General features: G+C 43.2%; 1 protein-coding gene across 3 annotated transcripts in view; it reads right to left on the minus strand.

Moving 5' to 3' along the window:
• LOC119164630 (uncharacterized) overlaps window positions 1–25830 on the minus strand; it is a 231070-nt gene that overhangs the window by 85975 nt on the left and 119265 nt on the right. Inside the window, exon 3 of one of the 3 annotated variants that reach the window (XM_075874288.1) lies at window positions 1819–1922. The exons of 1 other annotated variant lie outside the window; for it this stretch is intronic. The gene's annotated coding sequence lies outside the window, so the exon portion shown is untranslated. Of the gene's footprint in view, window positions 1–1818; window positions 1923–12225; window positions 12282–25830 lie in introns of those variants that run through there. One more of the 3 variants, XR_012886293.1, reaches the window with a different exon arrangement.

A 25830-nucleotide genomic window follows, 5' to 3' on the forward strand; every position in this document is an offset into this window, starting at 1 on the left:
ACTGGCAACATTGTTTTTTTCGTAAAGGCGAAGCATAAAGAGTCACAGTTGCTATGCTGTCAAACAAGAACACAGTAGTTTTTATAATATGTTAGCAGGTGCCCACCCACTGAAAAGAAAACAAAACAAAGCGTATCGCCACTGCCAACTCTCGTCAGCAGCTTAAAGAATGACATGGATGGGGTTACGTTGTACGACTATGCAACAAATAACTACAGATATTTATTCTTGGAACAAAGGGATGCAGGCCCACATTTACCCAGATGACAGAAATGGCCGCAGACAGCACATGCGTGGTCCACAGCTGCACAGTACCTTTCAGCAGACCCCCTGCGTGCTGGCTTGTGGCTTTCAGTCACATGATAGCAAGACATGCGCCTGCTGTACCTAACAGAAGCTCAAGAAATCTCTAGCGTCCGCTGAGCTTGCTATTACTCTCTATGAATACCGACATTCTGACAAAGCTTGAAAAAGAATGCACGTATGTCACAATACATTGAAATTTTCCTGCAAGAAGCGCGACATTAGGCTTTCCCTAAAGCGTTGGTACTTTATTAAGCTATATGGACCATAATAACTTCGGTAGTCGTTTGGCTAGGGCCATGCATACTTTCCCTTTTTTCAACTCATCCGCTTTGTTATTTCTATCTTCATGGCTCAGCGTACTTTCTAATTTACAGTATAATAACTGCTGCAAAAATCATTAAACTCAATAAAACCTTGCGCTGAGTGTTCTCTATTGCACTTATAATAAATAAATGTGTCCCATTTCAATACAATCTAACCACTGCTTCTTTCGTGGTCACTGATAGGTAAAAAAGCCCGTTACTTACGTGGCATTCTGCGTGTTGGACCTCAAAAAATTAGGCTTTGAACATGTAACTCCCTCATTCATCCTTAATTCGAATGTGCTTTTGTTGTGTGCAATTCTTGTCGACTCGATGGTAGTAACCAACTAAATTCTAAGCAGAAGAGCAGAGACCTTTGTTTGTAAAGAATATAATAGGGATTTATTGCCGTCTAATTTTCTTCCCAAGCTTCGTCTCACTCCTTTTGTAATGCGTAGCAGTCTTGAATGACTAAAATATATTTGCATGTTACTAAAGTTTCCTTCTCTTTCTTCTCTTAAAAACTACTGGGCTTTCTTAAAACCTTCAACAATGAGGAGTGAACTCTCCCTAAGTATATCATTCTTGTTGACACGATCGCTGCAATTTTTTTACATAAATGTTACAGTTGGTTCATGTCAGTGCTGAAATTCGCCATTGAGGCCACAGTAGGTATAAAGTATGTGAAATGTCCTAATGAATTACCACCCAAAACTTTGTACCGACGGTCTCTATTAGAACGCGCCTTTCATACAGAAAAGCAATTAACGTTCGAGCAAGAACCTTTTCATGGCACTGCCACTGCACCATGGAGCCCAAAATAAAGCCATGACAGAAAGTCCACTGTGCCCTGTCAGGTGGTAGAGTGCTTTTTTTTCTATACACATTGAAGGCGAAATTACCAAGGGCAGCCTTCTCTCCATTTTCTCTCTTGTCAGCTTCGGGTTCGCTGCCACGTTGGTGTAGACCCTAATTCCAACATTTAACAGAACCATTCTTAAACAAGACTTGAGCTGCTCTTGAAATTACATATGTAAGAGCCAACGCGACTGCGTATATCCGGCCAAGCAGTGGAATGCATGTGCAACGCGACGCTACCTTTGGTACACTTCCCTGCCTAAGCAAAGCGTGGCTCTCCGCAATCATTGAACCTCATTTCATCTTCCAGCTGCCAAGCTACAGCAAGCACGTGCACAGGCCGAGTTCACACCTTTATTGTTCCTTCAGCTGTGCGCGACCAGAGAGCGATTCCTCCGCCAGCCAGGGATTGGTAGGGAAGCTGTTAAGCAAGAAGTCACCGCCAGCTGCCACGATCTGCAAAAGCCGTGTGCATTGCATAAAAATGGCACCTCGAGAAGGACTCGCGGGTACATTCATGTCAACTTTCTAGCCAAGTGTGAGGGTTCGCATGTAAATAAAAAGGAGCCACGGTCGCGCGGTTTGGCTAAAATTCGCCAATTAGGCTAATTTTTCATGCTCGGGGCAACCGAAAGACGGTATTAGCAACTTTTACAGTGATTATTATAATGATCAAAACTTCATTTCTCCCAAAAGAGGGGACTGGCCCAGAGGTCGGTTACGCATGCTTATAGGAGGTCAGCTCTTATGAGATAACAACTCGGGTGAGGCACGGTGCCATAGTTCACCGCCGCCACCACCACCAGCGTCCGTAACCTATATCGCACAAAATGAAGAAAAAACTTGTACAAGGACACAGTGGAGCTCAAACCCGCGTCCTCTACGTGCCAGCCCAGTATTCTACTACTGAACCACGCCAGTGCTCGGGACTTGTTCACAACCTTGCCTTGGGCAGGCTTAACGTCGGGAAAGTAATCGCATTATTATGACTAATGCAGTGTTTTAGAACAGCAAAAGAACAACCAAGCGTCACACAGTAGCGTAACGAGTGGGTCGTTCGAAGCTCCCTTCCATTACAAATCCTTGTTCTTGATCGCCTATTAACTGTAACGCAAACGCATTTTAGGCATAGTTCGTCATCATCGTCAGCCACTGCATGAACAGTTGGCACAAAATACCTTGCAAGTGTTTAGCGAAAACCACACTTCTCAGAAGATTGACAAATGATTGCATAGTGAATGCCGACCTACTACCCAAAAGTTATTATTATTAATCCTGTAGTGGGTGCCCAGTAAGTGCGCTCCCAGCAGTTACCTCGTGAGTGTTTAAAAAAGGCACTGAAAGGCCGCGGTTTTAGCTTTCCCTGTGACTGCTGCACCTTACACTCAGGCTGGACGTTCTTTCCTCCCACAATTCAAACCTATATCAATCTCTTGTGAGGTTGTAGCGATTGTTATTCGAGCAAGTGATGTCAAACCATGGCGACCAAGGTGAGCTTCCAGCTCTGAAAACTGATTTTGTGGCTTTAAATGCACACCACAAAAAGACACATGTTTGAGAAATTGAGTGAAAACTGTTGCATGGTGCCTCATTGAGCAGACCACCTATGGCTGAAAACAGCTGTTCACTGAATTTTTAAGCTAAAAGAACAATAGAAGGCTCCCCACAACGAGACACTACCCTCATCTAGATTAGGAATAGGGCATCCGATGAACTGTCTTTGCTGTTTGATGATATTTGGTACGAATTCCGCAGATCCCACGCACCTTCAGAATTGGTGTTATGCCGGTGGAGGGAAGTTGTCGGTGTTGTAATTTTATTATTGCGCAAATTATTATAAATGATGCTTGAGATATCTACAAGTATTGTTAGCACACACACCTGTTGAACAGTCCAATGTATTTTAGATAACGAGTTGTTTACAGTTGCGCAACGATGCCAACAGCAAAATTGAAATTAGGAAAATCATAAGCTCTAAGCTGATACGTGGACCTTCTGTTCGCGATGGCGGCAGCTCTTTAAAGTGCTATTTAAGCCAGTTTCAGTGAGTGGTGCATTACTGCAATTAATTTTAACCAGACGTATCGCAGGAGTACCTATTACTACATGCGAACCACCTTCTTGCTTGCTTGCTCCTATATGCCTTGGCTCGCACCCACCACAGAAGATCGGCCATTAAACTGGTGGTTATTGTAATGGCGAACAACAAACTTCAAGTTTTGATCAATACAAAATATATATTCAGTCATTTAGACACCATTATAGTGGATAATCATGAGGTGACTTACGAATAAAGTCGGTAAATATTTATTATTTGAAATGAATCAATAGATGGTAATTCCAATGAACTAGACAATTATTAGGATAAAAAAACAAAGTTTACAAGCAATCTCCTTATGTTTCTGAGAAATTCACGAACTGCTACACAGACGCTCCTGTTGCTGTGGCCCAGAGAAGAAGCCCCAAGGGAAAGGATGTTTTCATAATTTAGGGTAACGTTTATTTTCTGAATATAGTTTCTGAATGTTTCTTCCTGTGGCCTGTGGAACGTCGGCAAATAAGTGAAAAATAATCAATGTTTTGTGGCTCTTGACAGTAAATGCAAACCAAACCTGTAGTAAAGAAAACTGGAGAGGCGGAATGAGTCATCGAAATTTTGTGAAGCACGCTTCTAGTTTGCGCACTGGCACCATATATATTCCCAGAAAAAGAAAGATGACGGTATTCTTCAACTGGTAACCTAATTTTCATAGAATCCTGAAGTAAAAAAAAAACGCCAAGCCTGCGCAGAAGGCACTCCACAGTCACAGCGAAAGCTAGAAGAGTGGCCTTTCAGAGCTTTTTCTAAACACTCATTGGGTAACTGTTGCAAGCACACTTCCTTGATGCCCACTACGGCATTATAATAAAAATTTTAGAGTAGTAGGCCAGCATTCGCTATGCTATTTTTCGTCATTCTTCTCAGAAGTGTGGTATCCACTAAACTATTACGAGGAACTTTGTGCCAATCGTTCATGCAGTGGCTGGCGACGATTTATGCCTGAGCAGGGTATGTGCCACAATTAATAGCTGAAAAAAAGCTTTTGTAATAGGTGTGAGCATTGCACGACCCACTGGTTACGCTATTCGCATTGTGCGGTGACTGCTCAATCTTTCGCTGTTTTAAAACACTTTATTAGTCGCATGAATGTGATTACTTTCCTGACATCAAGTCTGCCTAAGGCAAGTTTGCCAACAAGTACCAAGCACCAGCGCAGTTGAGTGGTAGAATACTGGGCTGGCACCCAGCGGACTCTGGTTCTAGCCCCAACTTTGTCATTAATATTAGGTTTTTTTTTTCTATTTTCACGCGATGTGGTTACGGACACCGGCGGTGGCGGTGGACAACTACGGCGCTGTGCGCGAGACCCGAATTGTGATCTCATAACAGCTTTCGCTGTAAAATAGTTACAAAATCGGGATTCAGTGACAATACTGCTATCAGGTACAGTTGACAATACAGGGCCATGTAGGGACCACCGCACGAGAGTGTCAGCCATTACTTTTGCAAATATGCCTCGGTGAGCTGGTACCCCCCCCCCAAACACACTAATTAGGCGTTTTGGAATCGAAGAAGCGAATACATTGCAGAGGAAATTCTCTAATGAAGAAGCTGAGGCTATGGGTCTACACACGGTAAGCGAATCAATAACCATGTTCCTGGTCCATGCGCAGGTGCGCCCGACGAAGAAAACAAATATTTGTCGCAGCTGGCTCTTTGAGCTGAACCGACCAGCTGTGCGACCACTCTTGTAAATGTATTTTGTGAATATTCAATAGCACAAGTGACTCGTCAATCACGTAACAGTGAAGTTTATAAAATTCAATTGTCAGCATGGCCACCATAAGTAGCGTGTCACGGACGTTAGGCTCTTTTCCTAAAGCAGTTGCGAAACAGCTCTGCGCATGAATACTTGATTGACGTGCATAATCTTTGGGTTCGATTCCTGCTGGGACCCTGACATTTTTCCTTGCACTCGTCGAGTCAATGCGGCCGATGCCTGCTTTTTACTTAACGCTTTCTCGTTAAATTCACCGATGCTTCTTCAAACTTTTTGAAACATGGGGGGATTCCTAACCTTCGCCTTCAGGAGTTGAATGCGATAGCAATTTTCGGTCCACTTCGAACACTTCATGCATGAAGTCTTTTCGAACTTGCAATGAACCGACTACGTTGCTTTAAGAAAATAAGTGCAGTAATGTCTGTGTCTTCTGCATTCAGTTGCCGGCTTTAAATCATAAAGTTTTTAATAATCTAATGGTTTCATACGTTCTATATTCACATGTTCCAACGCTCAGTGGCAATGCGTGCTTGTACCACGCATTATTACTGGACTATTTCATGTTGTATTGTGAAGCATGAAAACAAAACACGTGTGTTTGTAAAACACAAAGTCACTTTCATGGCATTTTCAAGCATATGAAGTTATTTTCAGTGTATTCACAAAAAGATGCCGGGCTGTGTGGTAGAAATTCCGCTTTGCGCGCAAACGGCCCTGGTTCGGTTTCCACAGAACGCAAAATTTTTCTTTTTTATGTTCTTTGCATCTTTTCGATTTTCGGTCACGCACAAGATGATTGTTTTTCACTCACAACAAAAGACGCCGCCACCAAAATTTCTGCGAAACAAGCTCTTTAGAGCAGTCAATATTAAAGGTCATTCATACACTCGTGGATGCTTTTGTAGACCAGACACAATAATGCAACAGTAACGCTTCCATCTTCACACGAAACGTAGAAAGGGCAAAGGAAGTGGCTATTGTGATGACCACAGGCCACACGAGCGCCTCATATGTCATGACTCATCAGTGGCTCGCAGACGGCCGTTCGAAAGTACGCCAGCGGCAGAATATCTCCCGAGGCATTGCAGACCCTTAAAGCCAAGTAAATTCACGAGCGTACTAATGCGCGCGCATTCCTCGGTTCTCTGCCCACACACCCCTATAGGTAACTCGGAGGACAGTCCGAATGAAATGTCACACAACGTGGCTCGTGGTCTTACGTTCCGAGTCGCGTTAGGGGAAGTGTACATGCACCACATACATCCCGACGTCTATAGCTTTATTCTATGACAGCACTGTACTACCAGAGCCACTCTAGACGATAAAAAGTGAGAATGTGCAGCAATATTCAGAAATTCTGGGGTCACAGCCTCTAGTGAAGACCTTCAGGCACATTGGCAGACTGCACTGCTCAGTTCGGACCTGGACAAGCAACTCTGGGCAATCTAGCAGGCTAAGTAGGCTACAGAGAGACACGGTCTCTCCGTTAGCTTGTAGGTAGGAGTCCAACCAAGCAGTCTGTCGGAAATTATTTAGTTTACCTCTCTCCCACTTTGACGATTCCCAGCTACCTATAAACTGCCAATCCTCTGCAGTGCATACTACCATACTGTGACCATTTATGTACAGGTATGTACCACACGTGTCTGTAAGAAAAGGCTTCACGACGTGTGCGGCAGGGGCAGGATTGTGACGTTATCAACACCATAACTAGTGACCCATTCGTCCCGAACTAATTTGTTCTCCTCCAAGTTGAGGTGGTAGTCACGACACTCAAGCGCACCGAGGCGTAGCCGGCTACAAAGAACATTATATATATATATATATATATATATATATATATATATATATATATATATATATATATATATATATATATATATATATATATATATATATATATATATATATATATATATATATTTATATGTATATATATATATATATTTATATGTATATATATATATATATATATATATATATATACGCACTACGAACAGGATGCCGCTATCGCATTCAACTCCTACAGAAGACAAAGCTTTAGGGTCCCGTAATTTTTTCAACAATTGCGTTTCTTAAAAGCATGGCCAAATCTTAGCACAAAGCACACGGGTGTGTCTGTATAACTTTTCCCCGATGTCTAAATTCCGCGTGACGCCTCAATATCATTAACCGCCGTGACCTTCAATTTTCTGTTTTTGAGGAAGAAATTTATGTATCGAAGTGTTAGAATTTACTAGACAGGAATAGTTCGCTGTAGTGTAACCAGAACCATATGATGAAAGGTTATGCTAAGCACAATGAAAGATCGTCCGATAAGTGAGCGCCAAGTTTTAGACCCCTAACAATAACGCAAAACTTCGTTCACCATTGAGTTACTAAAACACTGCTTTCACACAATATTTAATACTTGTCATGTTTGGGACGACTCCAAGCGCATTTTATGATGTGCTTTAACTACAAGGCGATATCTACCCAAAAATGATATCTGCGATTGGATGGTGTGACTACGATACACAGTCTTCTTGAGAAGTGCCCGATTTGATGTTATTGCCATGCATACTCAGCTGAGCAAGGCCAAATGTGTCTGTAGATCGTGCTAGTCAAATGAACAAGCAGTTAAACTTGCAATAGCAGAGCGGGGAAAATCGTCCCTAACCCAGTAATTTCTAGTCCCAGAAAACATAAAGAAAACAGGAACACTAGTAATGTACATGCACTTAAAAATAAAACAAAGAAACAGACGTCATGAAAATAGTCACGCAATGCTTTTATTTGAAATTAGAGCTTGTTACACACATGCAACACTGGGCGGTAAAGCAACGGAAGGCATAAGGAGAGGTGAAAGCCAGCTCAGCTTACATTTATTTTGTCTGAGTGCAGTAACGAAACAATGATCTGAAGCTGAATTTTCGGAGGTTTTCTAAGTCTGGTGAAAGTGGGTAAAACAATTACGGTATTTATGAGGTACAGATACACCTGGCACTTTGAGCAAGATACAAAGGTGTAGCTCTCCTTGCATGCATTGCATCTAGTTCCGCGCTCGTTACAAAGTGGCCAGTGCTGGGATCCCTCCTTTCGGACGTCTTGTGGTGCTGCACTGAGGAACTTCTTCACGACTAGGACGTTTTCTGAAGGTGGTCATCCAGGCATTCTGCAAAACTCCAATGCGGTCGCGAGCTCCAACAGAAAAGTGCGCAGCGGCATAGTACGAATTCTTTGCTGTTGTGCATAACGTTTATTCAGAAACCATGCATTCACTGCGACCATTTTGATAGTGTGCCAGAAAATATACATGTACCATCGCTTCGCCTGCATTGAAAAGCGATAGCTTTAGCACATCATGCCTTGTAGATTAACACCGCTCATTCACAAATTGCACATTTGAACAATAGCAGGGCAGTCAACTGGTATGTCCGTCTTCTGCTTTTTGTGCCATCTTTTGACCGTTCCTAATGTTTCAACAACCACACGATTGGGGACTAGAGTCACTGGCCGCTTGTCGAACCACTTTGTGGCAACCATGTTGTTCTGACCACACGACGCAACACGGAAGTCCAACGAGCCACGACCTTTGATTTTCATTTCTTTCTCGTTCATCAACTTGTACCATTGCAATCTGTTTTCTCGGGCAGTGTCAATGTATGAGATTTTCCTGCTTGAGGGCTCGTTTACCAAACGGGAACTTGAAAAAAAAGTTATCGTCAATAGTTAGGTTGTTTTCTCGGTCAGGGAGGCTTGAACAGAACTGATTAACAACACCGGCTCCAAGACCGAGCTCATATATTCCTTGATTGCCGTAGAAACCCATGCTGCAGGTGCTGGATACACGTAAAAGTCATAGCAGAGCCCCGACTTTCCTGCCCAGGCACAAAGTTTTATACCCCACTTGTGTTTGGGCTTGCTTCGCAGGTACTGCCGTATTGGAGACCGTCTACGGAAAGGAATGAGCATTTCATCAACACAAGGCTTCGTTTCTTCCGGAATTTTTGTCATGTTTCCACGCAGTTTTAATATAGAGGAAGCACTTTCCAGCATTTATCTTTTATTGCTTTTTCTGTTGCAGCATCATTGTCGACGAAGTGCAAGTGGCTTGTCATCTTCTAAAATCGGTTCTGCGACATAATTTGTGCTACAAGCTTATACCTGCTTCCCTGTTCCCAGTATGCACGTGCATTGCACATGTCCACGTGGCCCATACGGAAAAACATTCCAAGCAAGGAAATAGTTCTTCAATGGACATGTCTAACAGTGCTTCAATTTTCTGTATCTAGTATTTTTTTGGTTTCTTCCGCGACGCGTGTCAACATCGTTCTTGAAAAAGCAAGTGAAGCAGTTGGTTCGCTGAGTAAGGCTTGGAGAGAGGCAAAGGCAAGTTATTTTCTAAACGACTTTGTGGTTGCTTAAATGATCTTCCTCGTATAGCGCTTCTTGGCGTATGTCACTTTCAGGCCTGCTAAGGGTGTCGGTGCCGTGACCTCATCCTCGGACTCCATCGAACTACTTTCTTCATTAGAGTTTCTATCAACAGCGTCCACTTCCAACTCATCATCGCTACTCTCATCAGATATATCACTCTGGTTGCAATCAATATGGCAAAGCAAGTTGCCATTGCCAAGGAAACGCTTTCATCATGTCCCGGGAGCAAAGACGACGACATACCAGCCTGCATATACCAATAACATAAATTATAGAACAAAGACGACGACATACCAGCCTGCATATACCAATAACAGAAATTATAAACTATTTTACTGCCCTCGAAAACCACACTGGTTGTATTAAGCACAACAAAATGACATCAAGAAACTGCTAATAGGAAGGATGGAGTCACATTGCATATATGCAACAGCCGTTCAGTGGGCCACTACTGCCCACGGTTGCACATGTGCAACGTAAGATGTAAACAAAATATTTCACTTGAACAAAAGCTACTGATGCAAAATCAAATAAAAATAACCTTTCTTTCAATATTAGGCAATCTGAGCTTCTTGTGGGAAAGTATAAACTAGTTAATTGAAAAATAAACATACCTGGTCATCGGAGATCACGTGTGGCTTGAAAGACGCCATGTTTAGAGAAGCATTGCGGGCACAACACTGCCCCCGGTGGCGAAATTGTAAACTGCTGAGACAGAAATACTACTGATTGAAAGGGTAACCTGAAATTTTTTCGGAACATGGTCGTCTGTGCCACTTGTGTGTTGGCAAACTGCACGTTGCAACATATGCAACGGTGGGCAGTAGTGGCTTATGGATGACCATGACATGCGCACGCATATGCTAGTTTTATGTGGCTAGAAGACGACGCAGGGAGCAATCAACAACTAGGCGCACTTCACCCAGTGGCCATCAGGTGGCGATTTCACTCGATCGTGGGTCGAATACGTGCATTTTCTATATAAGTAGTGGCAAAACCACCGCAGCAACAAGAACGATGGTAACAAGAACGATGGAATGGGGTACACCTCTAATAAAGTCGCTAGCTTCGAAGCCGGCGAAACAGTCCCTCCTGAAGAAGGGACTGAATTGGTCCCGGACGCTGGACTAGTCTAGAGTTTGTAAATATGAACTTGAGGAACTTTGTATAGAAGTGGCGAGAGAGGTTTTTTTTTTCTTTCGTATCAATTTTCATCTTTCAAGATAAATACGCACGAAACGAGCGCACATGTATACACTAAATGAGGGCGAACTGGTACGATTCTTTTTTCACGTCTGAACAGCGTGCTCCTTTTGTAAGCGTAGCCGTGGCAACCAGCGAAGTTACCTTCATGCTCTTTTTAACCACTGCAGCTTTAAAGCGAATTTGCGGTGGAAGCACGAGACAAGAGGCACAAAGCGTCCCAACGATACGAGTGCACGCCGCCCCTCTCACTCGTGCGCACGTATCTGGAAAGCTGGATGGGGTGACATGATGTTAACTGCACTGACCAGGAACATACTGAAGCTAAGCGTTCTTTCAGTATCTTCATCTGAAAAATCGCGCTAAGCTAACACAGGCACAATACGTAAGGAATAAAATACACGACACAAGACATCAAGTGCAAACTGCACACTCAGTGCACCTACCAACTCGAGCGAAGCTATTTGTTGCTCGCCGTCTGGTGTCCTATTTTTCATTCGTTTTGCGTTGTGGTGATGTTAACTGAGGAGTGAGCACACTTTTTGAGATGACTAATCTGGCCACCTTATCGCTCTTCTCAATGTGATTAGATGAGATTAAAAGGGATTCACTCCTTACGTATGTTCAACTGCGCTGGCACGGTTCCTCCCGTATATATTCTACAACACCCTACTCATTAGATTACGGTACACCTGACAGCGTCGCTGTTAGCTTCTCTACTTCATGAACGTTGGCAGGGCCCGCGCACTAATATAGTACAGGCTTAAAAACAACCATACGCACAATACGGACTGCTGTGCTTTATAGAAGTAGAGCCCTACGCTGTTTTTTTTTTTTGATGACCATGACGACTTTATGACGGTATGAATGATGTCCAGAGCCCCATCGTGAGAATTTCAACTTTATCATCTGCACCGTCACATGTTTTGCTTCTCGGCCTTATTACGCTGGCCACTTATTACGGTAGACTTCGGCTCGCGGAAGTCTCAGACCTTAGGGTGGAATAATAATGAGTTCTTACTTTAAAACCACTGCGTTCTTCTTCATGACTATTGTAAAATATCGCATTTCATGCAGCGTTTAGCTTCTGCAGGTGTCTAACTTTTTTATTACAAATTAATTGCGCTTTACTTCTTCCTTTATAAAATCACTCTTTCTTTAGCATTAAGCAGTGGCACAGAGGCGCACCTACATAATGTTTCTTTCGAGTTGCAACTAGTTTGTAGATTGTGGGGTAGCGTAGCACACCATTATTTTTGTTCCATCTGAAACTAGTTTCATGAGTTAGTGAACATTTGAACACCAGTAAAATTGTACCTTTGTGTTCCGTAAGAAGCTTTGACCCACTGCTTTTGCACCCGGTGTTTTGCAGCTGAAATAAGGAAAAACATATTGCCAATTATTTTTGCAATAAAAACCTCACACGAAATTGTAATTGCGACAAAATTGCCTCTATATAAAACCATATCAAGGACCATTCGCACCGGAAGAACAGTATCATTCAAGCGGGCGGTTTAGAATAAAAGCTTTCATAATGACTAATAGCGCGCGCTGACTTTCACAACTTATTAGAAATGCTACGCACATCCCGAGAAGTCGCTTTTATTCTTAACTTAGGATATTTATGTATATATGTTGGCTGTCAAGAGATACGCAATACACTACTTTTGTGCATGAAAGTACTACTGAAATGAACAATAAATTTTGCGCAATCAGAGAGAGTGAAATTTCAGTGGAGTTTGTAGGAAAATCTAGACAAAGATACGTCTGTAATCCACCATAGCTACAAAGTTAATGATGCTGTTTAGTGCCCAAATAATGATAATATAAAAAGTTCTTCAATCCTTTTTATTACATGGCGCGAACAAAACTTCACATTGCAATCACTTCTAAGCATAAAGAGAATTGCTTCTGCCAGCTTGATTAAAAAATTAGGCCACAGAAACCAAGCTGCGACGATGTCATCTAATGTACCACTACTAGTGTGGGTTTGGGGGGAATGCCTTTTTTTCGTCGACCGGCTCATCGGCGTTTCGCTCCAAACAGTTGGATTTCTACATCACACCTTTGTTGCTCTGTTCAAACTCGGCATGACCATAGTTGCTGACGACATCTTCGGTAAGCAGGTATCCCCGCACCTGCAGGACAAGTATGATCCCTATAGCTGCGCCCACCTACGTGGCATGATGACGTCGCTCCTCCAGTGCCACGCGAGCGGTCATAAAAAGGACCCCCATTGCTTTGAGTGGCACTGAATACGACAACCAAGCCAGGACAATGTCACCTAATGTACCCCTACTTGTGCAAGTTGGTGACTGTAAACGTGGTTTTCAAGGTGAAGATATTTGCTGAGTAGTGTCACTGTGCTCACACACTATTATAAACTGCATCATTGACTGTTTTGCGCTCGCGGGTCTGTCGATTTCACTTGAAGCAGTTGAGCAAAACCATGAACCTATTACTCAAGCGATGTTTACTACTAAAAAGTCATAAAACTGTCTTGTCAGAAATTTCGTAACTGCATTAGCAACAGGCCTTATCCGAGCCCACTATGATTTCAGTTCAGAAAATATTATTAATCACTGAGAAAAAATTTCAGTGCATAGATAATGCGAATGGTGAGCTGCTAAAGCTTTGCCTTGCAATCGATATTAGCGTACTCAACTGAGTTCAGTAAGGTTGACGACTTAGAAGACCGCTCAAGACAAAACAACCTGATTATTACAGGCTTAAAACAAGAATATTATGAGAATGATGATGACTTACTGGAAAAAGTAATTGATATATTTGGTGCAGTTTCAACAGAGAACTGAGTTCAACCGAAAGAATACGTAGACTGGGCAAGAAACTCCTGGCAAAGACCATCCTTCACTACTTGAAGTAAAGGTAGTGAAGAATTGTTTCAAGCTAAAAGGCACTCACAATAACATTAGTGAGCAATACTGAAGAGGCGTTACAGAGATGCGGAGAAACTTGAGCATCTCAAGTCTACAAGAAAGAAAGATAGGAATGAGAGTTAGACTAGTTTATGAGAAAGCTCTCCAAAACAATGTTTTGTACACCTAGAGGGACCACATCAAGAAAAGGGTGAAGTGCTCAACCCAAACACCAATGACCTGAAAGGCACAAACCCGTTCACTTAGTGTGTTGCATATTTACATAGTGTTTACAAGTGTGTTGAACAAAAGCCACATAATTGAAAGTTCAACCTTGAAACACGATCAGGACAAACACGGAGATAAGGTTCCACAGTGGTGTACATCATGTGGAAGTTTCATCATTAAGCCAAGTCTTAATAAGGAAGGGTCAAGATAGTAGAGGAGAAGGAGTGTCCCTTATAATCAAAAGAAAGATAAAGTATCAACTTTCACCACACGCTGGCGATAGTCAAGCCATACAGGTAAATATGAAAACCATATGAACATTGGAGTTATGTAAGGACTCCCCTGTTCTCCTGCTACGACTCTAGCCAACTTCAAATGTTTTATGGATGCAGCAGACTCACAAGACAAATCTTTATTGATTTCAACTCAACAGTTAATCAGTGTGATTCGTATTATTTTGCAGAAAATGAAGTCGTACATTGTGAACGTGTTTTAGACATTGCCTTTTATTGTATTCTCAGACAAATTGTGTCCACACGTGATATAAAGCTTGTATCCTCTATTTTCGACCTTGTATTTGTATCATCGTTTTTCCAGGGAAATGTTAAAACAGGTGGAGTAATCGAGGGCACCTCATATCATAAGATGCTTAAGCATTCCTTAAATATGACTTCTGCCTGGCTTCTTAATAAATGCAAAAATGTTCTTGTATTTCTGCGGCTGCAGCTGACTTCTCTAGCTTATAAAAGCTTGAAAATTATTACGATATATTTGTTTTTCTGCAAAATTCAAATGTAGGTGGAGAAAGACTGTGGGGTTATTTCTCACAGGCTGTCACCGAATACATTCAAAGTTTCATTTCAATGCATCGAAAATAGCTGAGAACAACTCTTAGGTAAAGCGTGAAATGATACACGTAAAAAGACAAGTGAAACGAAACCAGAAACCTCAATTAAAGAAACCTTGCTGTCAAGGGAAAAAACTACTCACATTATGAGTCTTCAATGGAGACTAGATAAAATTCCTGAATTATGTTTGATAAATCTCAACCATAAAAGTTTCTTAAACAAAACACTGAAAACTTTCTTGAGATACGTGAATTCAAACACACAAAACCTATCTTGATGCCATTAAAGAAAACACACAGACACGCACTAAAAGCGTTGGTGTCTTTTTTGTCTATAATTACCCCCGATGATAGAAAAAATCCGACTTCTAACAAGGCTTCTGACTCACCTGTGAGAAAAAAATAGCGATTAGTGAAGAAGGAGTATACGCAAAAGCCTTCAATAATGCATCACATGCTCAACTGTAGTTAAATATAAACGCCATCTTTAACACCTCAAGTTAACGCAGGGCTTTTTCTCCTATTTTAATAATCGAAAGCAATACATTCAAATCGCCACGAAACAATCAGATATGATTAAGGTAACTTATGCGGTATCACGAGGTAATGTCTTGGGCCAACAACTAGTTTTTATCCAGGACTTACCTAAAGATATTACCGCTCTCATGAGGTTTTTTGCATCTGCGAAAAGTAGTTTTAGTATGCCAGACAGAAGAACGAGATTATTGCAAGCTGGCCCACCTTCAACCGTTCGAGTGAACTGCTCCTTTTAATAAAAAAGAAATAAAAATAGCTCAGCAATATATATATATATATCCAGAGCACAAAAATGGAAAACGGAATGTTTGCCTTATGTTCTGGCTGGGAACCATATTGCAATAATCACGTGATCACAAACATGATAAAATTAGAACAAGCCAAACGCGCCATGCAACGCTGGCTGCACATATCACCACACCACGCGCTGGAAAAAGGAGGCGGGTGGTTTTAGGGGCGAAGCTAGCGGCACACGTTCGTCCCTCGTAGCTGTTGTAGTAATGCGTCACAAGCATAACATTTTGACCTCCAGGGTGGTGCCGGTGAGAGATTTTTTCTGTGCGTTCCTGAACAATAAAAGATAGTGCTCAATGTACATGCCAATGGCTGTTAAGGGGGAATGAGAGACAGGAGAATTCGGCTTTTAGTCAACGCGCACGCTGCGAATTTTTTATTCATCAACAACGCACAGAAGACAAAAGAAGGGTTGCTACGTTATGCACGCTGGGCGTAAACTCCTAGGTTTTGGAAAGGTTTAGCGAGCGTTAGGCCGCAGTGGCATGAATACAGTGAACTAGTATATACCGTGAACTCGAGGCGGTTAATGGTGGGAAGTAGACACGAAGCGCAAGCCGTAAGAAAGTGTGCGTGTGCCTCCTCTCGTTCAATCCTTGGAATGTCCACTGGATGGCGATGTTTCTATGTAAGGAATATATTAAGAAAAGATGCAAGATGGTGGTACTTGGAGTGTGGACGAACGGACACCCAGACAGATGCATGGACGGATGCACGCATGGCTGCACGGACGAATGGACGCATGGACGAACGCAGGAGCGGATGCATCGACGAAAGCAGGGACGGACGCACAGATGAACGTGCGGACGCATGGATGGACGCATGCACGGACGGGCGGATGGACGCACGGGCAGCCACACAGACGCAAGCATGGATGAACGAAAGCAAGAAGGAATTGACGGACGGATGCTTCGCCCCACTATCCATCGTTCATTCCGTGGATATGCTGCCATTTTTTTTCGACAGGGTGGCACGCGGCAAAACGCAAAAGAAGAGGTTGACGAGGTTTTCACTAGCGAGCTCAGGACAACGTTTGTGTATTTAGTTGACGGGTGCAAGTTCGCCATGAATAAATAGCTGTTTTTAGCTTCCGGGGTTGTATTTGTTCAAAATAAACTGGTGAAGGTGCTGGGAATGATTGCAAGCCCATCTCAGGTTAGAAAACATAGCCCAAAACCCCGAAGGTTGGAGCCAGCGCAGTTGACTCTCGTACACCAACGGACGAGTCGTCACCTACGAGGTGAGCAGCCTGAGTTCGGTGCCCTCTTAGATTCTTCGAGACCAGTGGAGGAGGTAAGTTCCAGAGCCCCTGAAATGGCCGCCCAAGCGACATGATTTCCATCTCACATCGTCATGCACCCGCCCCGAATACCAGAGGTCTTTCACGGTGATATTTTCGAGGATTCCGAGGACTGGCTCGACGGTTTCAAACGCGTTGCCAGACTGAATGGTTGGAACGAAGACAGGAAACTTGGCTATGTCTACGTGGCACTGCAAGATTCTGCGCGTACGTGGTTCGAAAACCACGAAGCGTCCTTATTGTCGTGGAACGACTTTCGAAGAGAGTTTCTTGCTACGTACCCGAACACGGACCGCAAAGAAAAGGCAGAGGCTATCCTTCAGATGCGAAACCAACGGAACAACCAGAGCGTCGCCATGCGCATTGAAAACATGTCCTGACTGTTTCGCCAGGCCGACGTGAAGATGGCTGAGGAAAAGAAGTTCCGGCACCTGATGCGTGGAGTGAAGGAGGAGCTTTTTGCAAGCCTGCAGTGCGTAATCCACCCCGCTTTTTTGCGGAGTTCAGATCAGAGGCGACAATGATAGAAAAGACCCTGCAGCAGCGCACGCAACATTACAACAGGGACGTAAGCGTCTCATCTGTTAGCGCAGCGTCGACAACCCTCGCGAGTAACATCGATCTCTAGCATGAAATGGTGAGGGCTGTTGTGGGGGAAGAACTTCAGAAAATACAAATGACTCAAGGTCATCAAGCGATATCCACACTTTCCGACGTTGTGCGCGTAGAAGTGCGGCGCGGTTCTTCAACCACAACCTCAGGTGCTGCCGCGCGCACAACCGGAGCCTCCCCCTCAGTTGTCGTGCGCGCAAGTTGTACGACAGGACCTCGGACTCATGAATTCGACGGCAACGACTGCTGCGATGCCTCCGACGTTTTTTCCGAGCACGCCGCTACCAATGCCGGAAGCAAGACCATGTAAGAGCGATGTATGGCGCATTGTAGACCGGCGGCCCCTCTGCTACCACTGCGGAGAAGCAGGTAACCTTTACCGGGCGTGCCAGTATCGTCGAGCGTGACTGCATGGTTGTTCAGTCGATGCACCGTGCCCGCGGAACGGTGAACGGCTCTAAAAATCGAAGAATACTTGTCTTCACGCTATTCATCTCAAGGCACGCAACAGTGGTAGTTACATTTGACAGCAACGATGCGCTATCGGTCGCCGAGTCCTCATCCGTCATCAAATCTCCGAAGACCACGTTCACCTAGCCCGCGGAGGAAAAACTAGAGCTAGCGACCTCTGGAGGTGAGGCCGCGGATATACTGACAACTGAAGACCCTTCAATGTTATCCCGACAGGACGGCGGCAGTTACGCAACGACGGACAAGTGCAGTAGTAGTGACGTTACCTCAGAAATATTAGTAACGATCGACGACGTCGAGGCCAATGCGCTAATAGTCAATGGTGAAGACTATTCCGTTGTCAGTAATGCTCTCGTAAAGAAGCTGAAGAAAGTGATGACTGAATGGACCGGACCTCAGATACGTACCGATGGAGGGCACTTAGTCCCGAGCGGGTTATGCACAGCAAGGATAGGAATAAGAGGATGCGTGTATGTCGGCCGCTATATTGTGCTTCCTGAATGCTCCCGTGAACTGATTTTAGGCATGGACTTCTTGCAAACAAACAATGTAGTCATCGACTTGCAAGTGTCCCAGGTTTCGTCTTCTACAAAGAATGTCGTCGCCATCTGTCATGCGGAGAGACCAACCGTTCTACCTCTCCACATTGTGGACGAAGATGTAACCAAGCCGCCACGTTACAGTGTGACCGTTCATGTGAGGAGTGAAGCTCTGCGTGACTGTGACGGATTAGCGGACGGAAGCATTAAACTGCTACTAGAAAAAGGACTATGCGTGGCAAGAGGCCTGACGAGGCTTCGTGATGGATGTGCGGATGTCCTATTAACTAACTTTGGAAATAAGCTGCAGCATGTCTCAAAAGGAACATCCGTAGCATCGCTGCATGAGTATGTGCAAGTCTCAGCTGTTTGCACTCTTAATAAAGCTTCAGAGACAGTAGATAACGTACCCTAATCAGTAGACATTGACAGAGAGCTCTCCTCATCTCAGAAACAACAGTTTGCTGACCTCATCAGAGAGTTCGCCGAGTGCTCCTCGACTTCGTCGAAAGTCGGACGTACTCCCGTCGCAAAGCACTGCATCGTGGTTGAAGAACACGTGAGACCTGTGCATCAGCGCCCATACCGAGTAGTACTAAAAGAAAAAGAAGCCTTCAAGAACCAAGTGCAGGAATGCTCAACGTTGACGTAATCCAGCCATCCAACAGCCCGTGGGCATCACCGGTAGTGCTAGTCAAAAAGAAGGACAATACTCTGCGATTTTGCATTGACTACAGAAAGCTGAACCAAGTCACAAAGCGTGATGTTTACCCACTTCCGCGGATCGATGATGCCTTGGATAAGTTACGCAATGCTCACTTCTTTTCATCATTTTAATCGTCTGCAGAGGCAAAGAAAATTCTACCATTCACCTTCCGATGTCAACCAGAGATGTGTGTACTGCCTGGTCTTATGAAGCTGATTCATGAGGCTCGGATCACCAACCAATTTGGTTGGTTCCGGAAAATACTTGGCCATCACAGAGGGACAACTCGGAAAAGTCCCGTCAGTTGCTTTCCGAAGCGCTATAATATGACAAATTGCTCAAACTGGTGAGTGAGTGCTTACGACAAGCTACAGTGCGACAAGTGGCAAAATTAAATAACACAAACCCTGATCTTTAACTACTACGGCTACGCATGTGTCGACGCCACGCATACAGAAGGGCCCAGCGAGATCAATCGGACGGTGTATAGCCGCTTAGATGCAGATGGTGGCACTCAAAACAACTTCGTCGAAAGAGCTAAGCTATATTTTGTAGTTTGCTACATACGGCAAGCGGCTTTGGAAGTGTATGGCGGATACTGAAAGCTCTACGTATACCACAGATAAATGCAGGAATCTCATTGCGTCTTTGTGCAAAACGACCGTCGGACCTCCAAAAATTTTCGTAGAAACGTTCACAGACCTTTTGCCTGTCCTATTTCATTGAAGAACGCAAACAGCGGCTAAGCCCCGCAATGTACTATGGCCCGGCCTGTCAGAGAGATGAAGTAGATTTTGCTCTCGAGAAGCTGCGCCACTCACTGCGCATGTTGTGTCGCCGCACAACCCCAGGTGAAGATGCTATTACGCACCAAGCCTTACGAAACATCGATGAAGCCTTTCATGAGCACATTTTGGATAAATAAAATAGAGTGCGGCAAACGTAAGTCATCTCTGTTGATTATAAATGAGCTATCGTAAAGAGAATATTAAGATCCGGGGGCCTTGCAAAGCTTCTAAAGCCATAGCTGTCCATTTCACTTAATTTTAATATACTGATAGAACACATGGCACTGTAGATGCCAAACTATGGGAGCTAAAATAATTTTTCCTTTCCCTGTTGTTATGAGCGCCTTTCATCGGCTATCGTTCTACAATCGATATCATTGCAGATCTCATATCATCGCTTGAGTCTGCTCGAGGAAACTGCACTCTGCACATATGCTATTTCTGGACGTACAACAAGCCCTTGATTCAGTGCCACATAAGGCGATTCTTCCTAGACAGAACCTAGACAGAAGGTTAGGTGGGCAGATGAGATTAAGAAGTTTGCGGGTATAAACTGGCAGCAGCAGCACAGGACCGGGTTAACTGGTGAAACATGGGAGAGGCCTTTGTCTTGCAGTGGACGTAGTCAGACCAATGATGATGATGATGATGATGATGATGATGATGATGATGATTATAGCGATTTTTCTTGCACTTATGGCTGTGGGAAATTAAAGTCAGCTGCTTAATTTTGCGCGTAACTCTCTGTCAAAGCGCAAAATGAAAGTACTTGTGAAAGCTACGAGTGGATCGGAAACTCTTTAGTGCGGTGTCTCTCAAGGCAGAGTTTTATTACCGCCTCTCTTCGACAGCGTGCTTGCCAGACTTCCAATAAATTACCTCAAGAATATGAGCAATGCGCATCTGCAGTCCTTCCCATCAGGGTCCACGTCTACACGGAATCTTACAGAGAGCGTTTCATACGGCTTGAGAATACCTAGAAAAAGTGTTCTACAGAATTCTCCTGCTAAATCAGCCACCATTGCTTATCAGGCAAGAAAAAGTGGGAAATGTGCTCGAAGAAGCATGAGCTAGGTTCACATTATACCAATAGCGTGGGTACAACAACATCGCTACAGGGGGGGGGGGGGGGGGGGGTGGTAATTATCGATGATCGCCTGTCTTGGTGCCCTGCCGTTATTTCAGCGGGGCAGAAATTGAAGTCGCTCCTGAAATACGTGGCTGCCTTGATTGTGAGGAACGCTGGCCACAGCCCTAAAGGTTTATCAATCAGCAGTGCTTTTTGGCTTGATGTATGCTTTGCCTATAGTGAATGTGCTGCCAAGTTTGATGTCTAAACGTGAACGGGACCATTGTGGTGCCCTCCGAATATTACTAGGCTTACCTCGCAATGCGTGATCTGTTCCCCCACGTGCACCAGTTATCCGGGAGGATGCACGCTGGCGAAAGAGCGCTGCACCATATCGAGCGCATGTACCGAGGACCAGATTGTAATGCACTTATCTATTACCTTACTCGCCGACAAACTCTCGCATGGGGGAAATGGTGGCATCATTCACGACAAGTACGCGCAGTTCCTAAAATCCAATTTCTTTCATTTCTCCTAAATAGTGCAACAAATACATCTTCCCCATTCAACTTTTCATTCTCGGAATACTAAAAACGTCTCACCAGCATGTTTTGGCAATATTTCAATTGACCCAGTTAAACCTGTTTGAAAATTTTGACAGTCATCTTAAAGTTTTTACAGACGCATCTGTATACAATGACATCCAAGGTGGCTCAGCAGCTTTTTTTTGCCCTTCTACTAACGTCCAACGGGTGTTTTGTATACTTCATCCAACCTCTTCAACGACTTCGGAACATGTATACCTGCAAGTGATGTTGCGCTGAAATACTTACTAGAAGAATTTGAAGAATTGAACTTTGTCATACTCAAAAATTCTCGTGCTTTCCTTAGCAGACTCCACTCGCCTAATTATATGCAGCATCGTTAAATCTGCCACAAAACCTATTACACGTAGGGTGTCCCTAATTTGCCAGTGAATGGCTTCACATGTTGGTATTCCTGATAATGAAAACATCGACCGCCTCGCTTCAACTTGTGCCCACAACAAGTGTGACTACCACGAGTGTGACTGCCAAGAAATTTTATGGCGGTTTGACAATGCTCGTCTAATGATTCACCGGCCACTTCTAAAGCAGCATTCCGACCAGCGTGTCGCAAACGGATTGTTTCCTCCTGGCATTCGTGGTTGTGGATTGAATCGTCATGACAGAGCCCTGTTATGTAGGTTTGGAGTTGGTTCTATGTCAGTGCGCGAACGATTAAGCCGTCAAGAACGTGCTGACAGTTTGGTATTTTCATGGTGTGGCTCCTGTGACACACAAACACACGCAATTTTAGAGTGTCCTACATTCGTTGTGCAGCGATCACTACTCGAAAGAAATTATGGACTGATTGGACTTAGCGGCAGGGCCCTTCACGATTGTTTTTTCTCAGCAGAATGTGCTTCTAGACGTGACCAGACCCATAGAGCCCTTTTAACTTTCTGAAATAAAGCGGACTTGGCTTCGCGTTTATAGACATTTTAGATGTGACTATTTATTTGTTTTTGTGTGTGTGACTTCCTTATTCTCCTGCTTTCCTGTCCTCTATGTGTCCTCTTCCGGAAGGAGGAGGCAGGCGTCATGAACGTTTTGGGGACAGTTGTCAGCCTGTTTCCTCACTATTTCCTCTGTGTCTTCGTGTTTTCTATGTATACCAATAATAATAATATTAATAATAATAATAATAATAATAATAATAATAATAATAATAATAATAATAATAATAATAATAATAATAATAATAATAATAATAATAATAATATACTATTATAAATAATAACTCAAGTGCCTTGTCAAGAGGTGACTTAGTCAGCAGACACACTCTCATTGAGCCCTCTTCATATGCATTTTGTAGTAAGGACAAAAAATGAAATGAGATGAAATCTCGTTTGTCACTGTTATCAGTAAAGTACAAGAAGTACGTAAAACGTACTTTTAATGCGTAGAGCTTTACTGTAAAGATTATGACAAATTGTAATCATATAGAGAAAAAGACTATTCTTGAACACTATCCCAGTGCCTAACCTCTGAAGGTGTGATCTATCTGAAGCTAATGAAAGAAAGGATAGTGGCAGCCGCCCGTGGTTGTTCTATTCGTCCCTAATATTTTGGCAACTCGCAGGATTTCGCGAAACTGTTTGCTACAAGAACTGAATATCGCTGCCCTCCCAAAGCATTAGGCAGGCGTTTTGCCCCCAGTTGCCAGCCTGCTTTCTCTCTCTCGACTTTGAGTCGTTGTGCATCTGTTCATGTGAATTAAATCATAATATTATTATAATAACTAAAATATTTATAATACAGTGTAAACTACTATTAGTATTAAAATATATTGTTATCCTAATAATGTTCAGGGCACCTTCCATTCTTCGTGTATCCGCTAATGCAAAACATCACATTTGATTTACACGGCATTATCAAAGTCATTGACTTTTCGAATAACTCGTCATCCACAACAGTACAAGGTATGAACGCTAAAGTACCTAAAAATACTAAACATGTGTGTAGCCTGTTTTTATCACTCATATTTTATTATTCGCTCGACAGTGGTTCAGTTCCCCGTGACTGGCAGGTGGGCAAGATCATCCCAGTCTTCAAGAAAGGAAACAAAGCATCGCCGAGTAACTGCCATCCCATTTCCACCAAGCGTCACGTCTAAAATATTGTAGCATATCATAAACTCTCATACTTCTAACTTCTTAACACCTGTATATTTTTTCACCAAAGTCAGCATCGTTTTCGCAAAAATTACTCCTGTAACACATAACGGGCTCACACATAAACCTAGACCATAACAATCTGACTGACGCAATAGTCTTAGATTTTGAAAAGGCATTCAGCAAAGTTCCCCGTGGTTTTCGTTTATTAAAGCTACTCCGTCTTAACATTCACCCCTGTGTTTTAAACTAGATTTGTAGCTTTTTAATCAGCTGTCATCAATTCGTCCATGCCAACTCATACTCTTAATCTCTAACACCCGTTCTTTCAGATGTACCGCAAAGTACCGTAGTTGCTCCCTTCCTCTTGCATATATACATTATTGATTTCGCTTCAAACATATCTTCTAACATCCGTCTCTTCGCCGATGATTGTGTTATTGCCCGCGGAATTACTAACCCATTCACCACTCTATATTACAATGTGATCTCGCCCGCATGCAGAACTCGTATAAATCTTGCCTCATGTCCTTGAAAGCTTCTAAAACTGTGTTAATATCTATCTACTGCCAATATCATCACGTTGTTTCTGACTACAATATCAATAACAACCAGATTTTTACAGTTGATTCGTTTAACTATCTTTGTGGGACCATCTCGCGTGGCATAACTTGAACATGTCCTAACAACCACATCATAAATTCTGCTAATTGTATTCTAGAGTACTTACGCCTTGATCTTTCGCTCACTCCCCCTTCTATTAAAACGTTGCCTTCGATACCTTTGTCCGGCCAAAGCTAGAGTATGCGCATGCGATTTAAAATCCTCATCATAAGAACCTCATAATAGCCTTCGAATCTGTTGAGAACCACGCGTCGCCATTCCAAATATCTAACTATTAATGCACCTCAAGCATCTCGGCACTTAAGGCAAAGATTAACTTATACGACCTCGATAAGCACCGCGAAATTGCACGTCCTAACCTTTATCGTAAATTCTTCCTTTTTTGCCATTAGATAACGCATACATCACAAGAGCTCGTCGCATTTACCGCCGCAGTCATTGTAACGCCGTCTATCCAGTGCAAGCCCATTCCGTCACCTTTAAACAATCGTTTTTTCGGCGCACAGCCCAAGACTGGAATGACCTTCCCACTGAAGTCACCACAATCACAGACACCCGAGCATTCAAGCAGCTCATCTGAACCATCCCGTCATAAATACCCTTATAAAATTATCCTTTCTACCACCCACTTCTTCATGTAATATCCCAATTGGGACCTTTGAGGTAACCAAATAATGAAATGAATAAATGAATAAGAACCCAACAACTTACGTATTCGTAAGAAATTATTTTTAATAATATCGATGCTTAACGTACTATTAGAAAAGTCAATCAGTAAATAGTAAAATGGGTTTATAAAACAGAACGTTTGTCAATTTAGCCCAGGATCAGTGAAGCCATTACTCATTGCCGTTGTGGAAGAAACCGAGACCTTGTGACTTTCTTTTACTCTGTACCTATCCTTCTCAATAAAAATAATAAAACGCGACCCTTGCTGGAGCCATCTGTCGTGTAAATTATGCGCACGAAAGCATGACAAACACTAAACCTAACCACAACCACTCACTCTTTGGGATATAGCAGCTGCTCTCTAGCAATGGTTAGTTGCCGTACGTTTATTCAGTGTTATAAAACAAACAAAAGGAAAAAACAACACTATTATGTATTCTCTAAGCAACGACGAAAACAACTTTCGTCTTCTCTACTACCCTTGCCACTGCAGATCCAATAGAATTTCGGCATTCACAAATGCTCTGCGACAAAGTACAAAAAAAAAATAAAACCTCACGTAAACAAAGCAGGGCTAGGTTGGTGCTTGCGGAGCGGGAGAAAGCCGCCTGTCGAATGAGCAACAAACGCGTCAACAAAGCGGACACCGGATGGAGCCCGCCAGAG

The sequence above is a fragment of the Rhipicephalus microplus genome, chromosome 9 (genome assembly GCF_043290135.1).
Source record: "Rhipicephalus microplus isolate Deutch F79 chromosome 9, USDA_Rmic, whole genome shotgun sequence".
Classification (NCBI taxonomy): domain Eukaryota; kingdom Metazoa; phylum Arthropoda; class Arachnida; order Ixodida; family Ixodidae; genus Rhipicephalus; species Rhipicephalus microplus.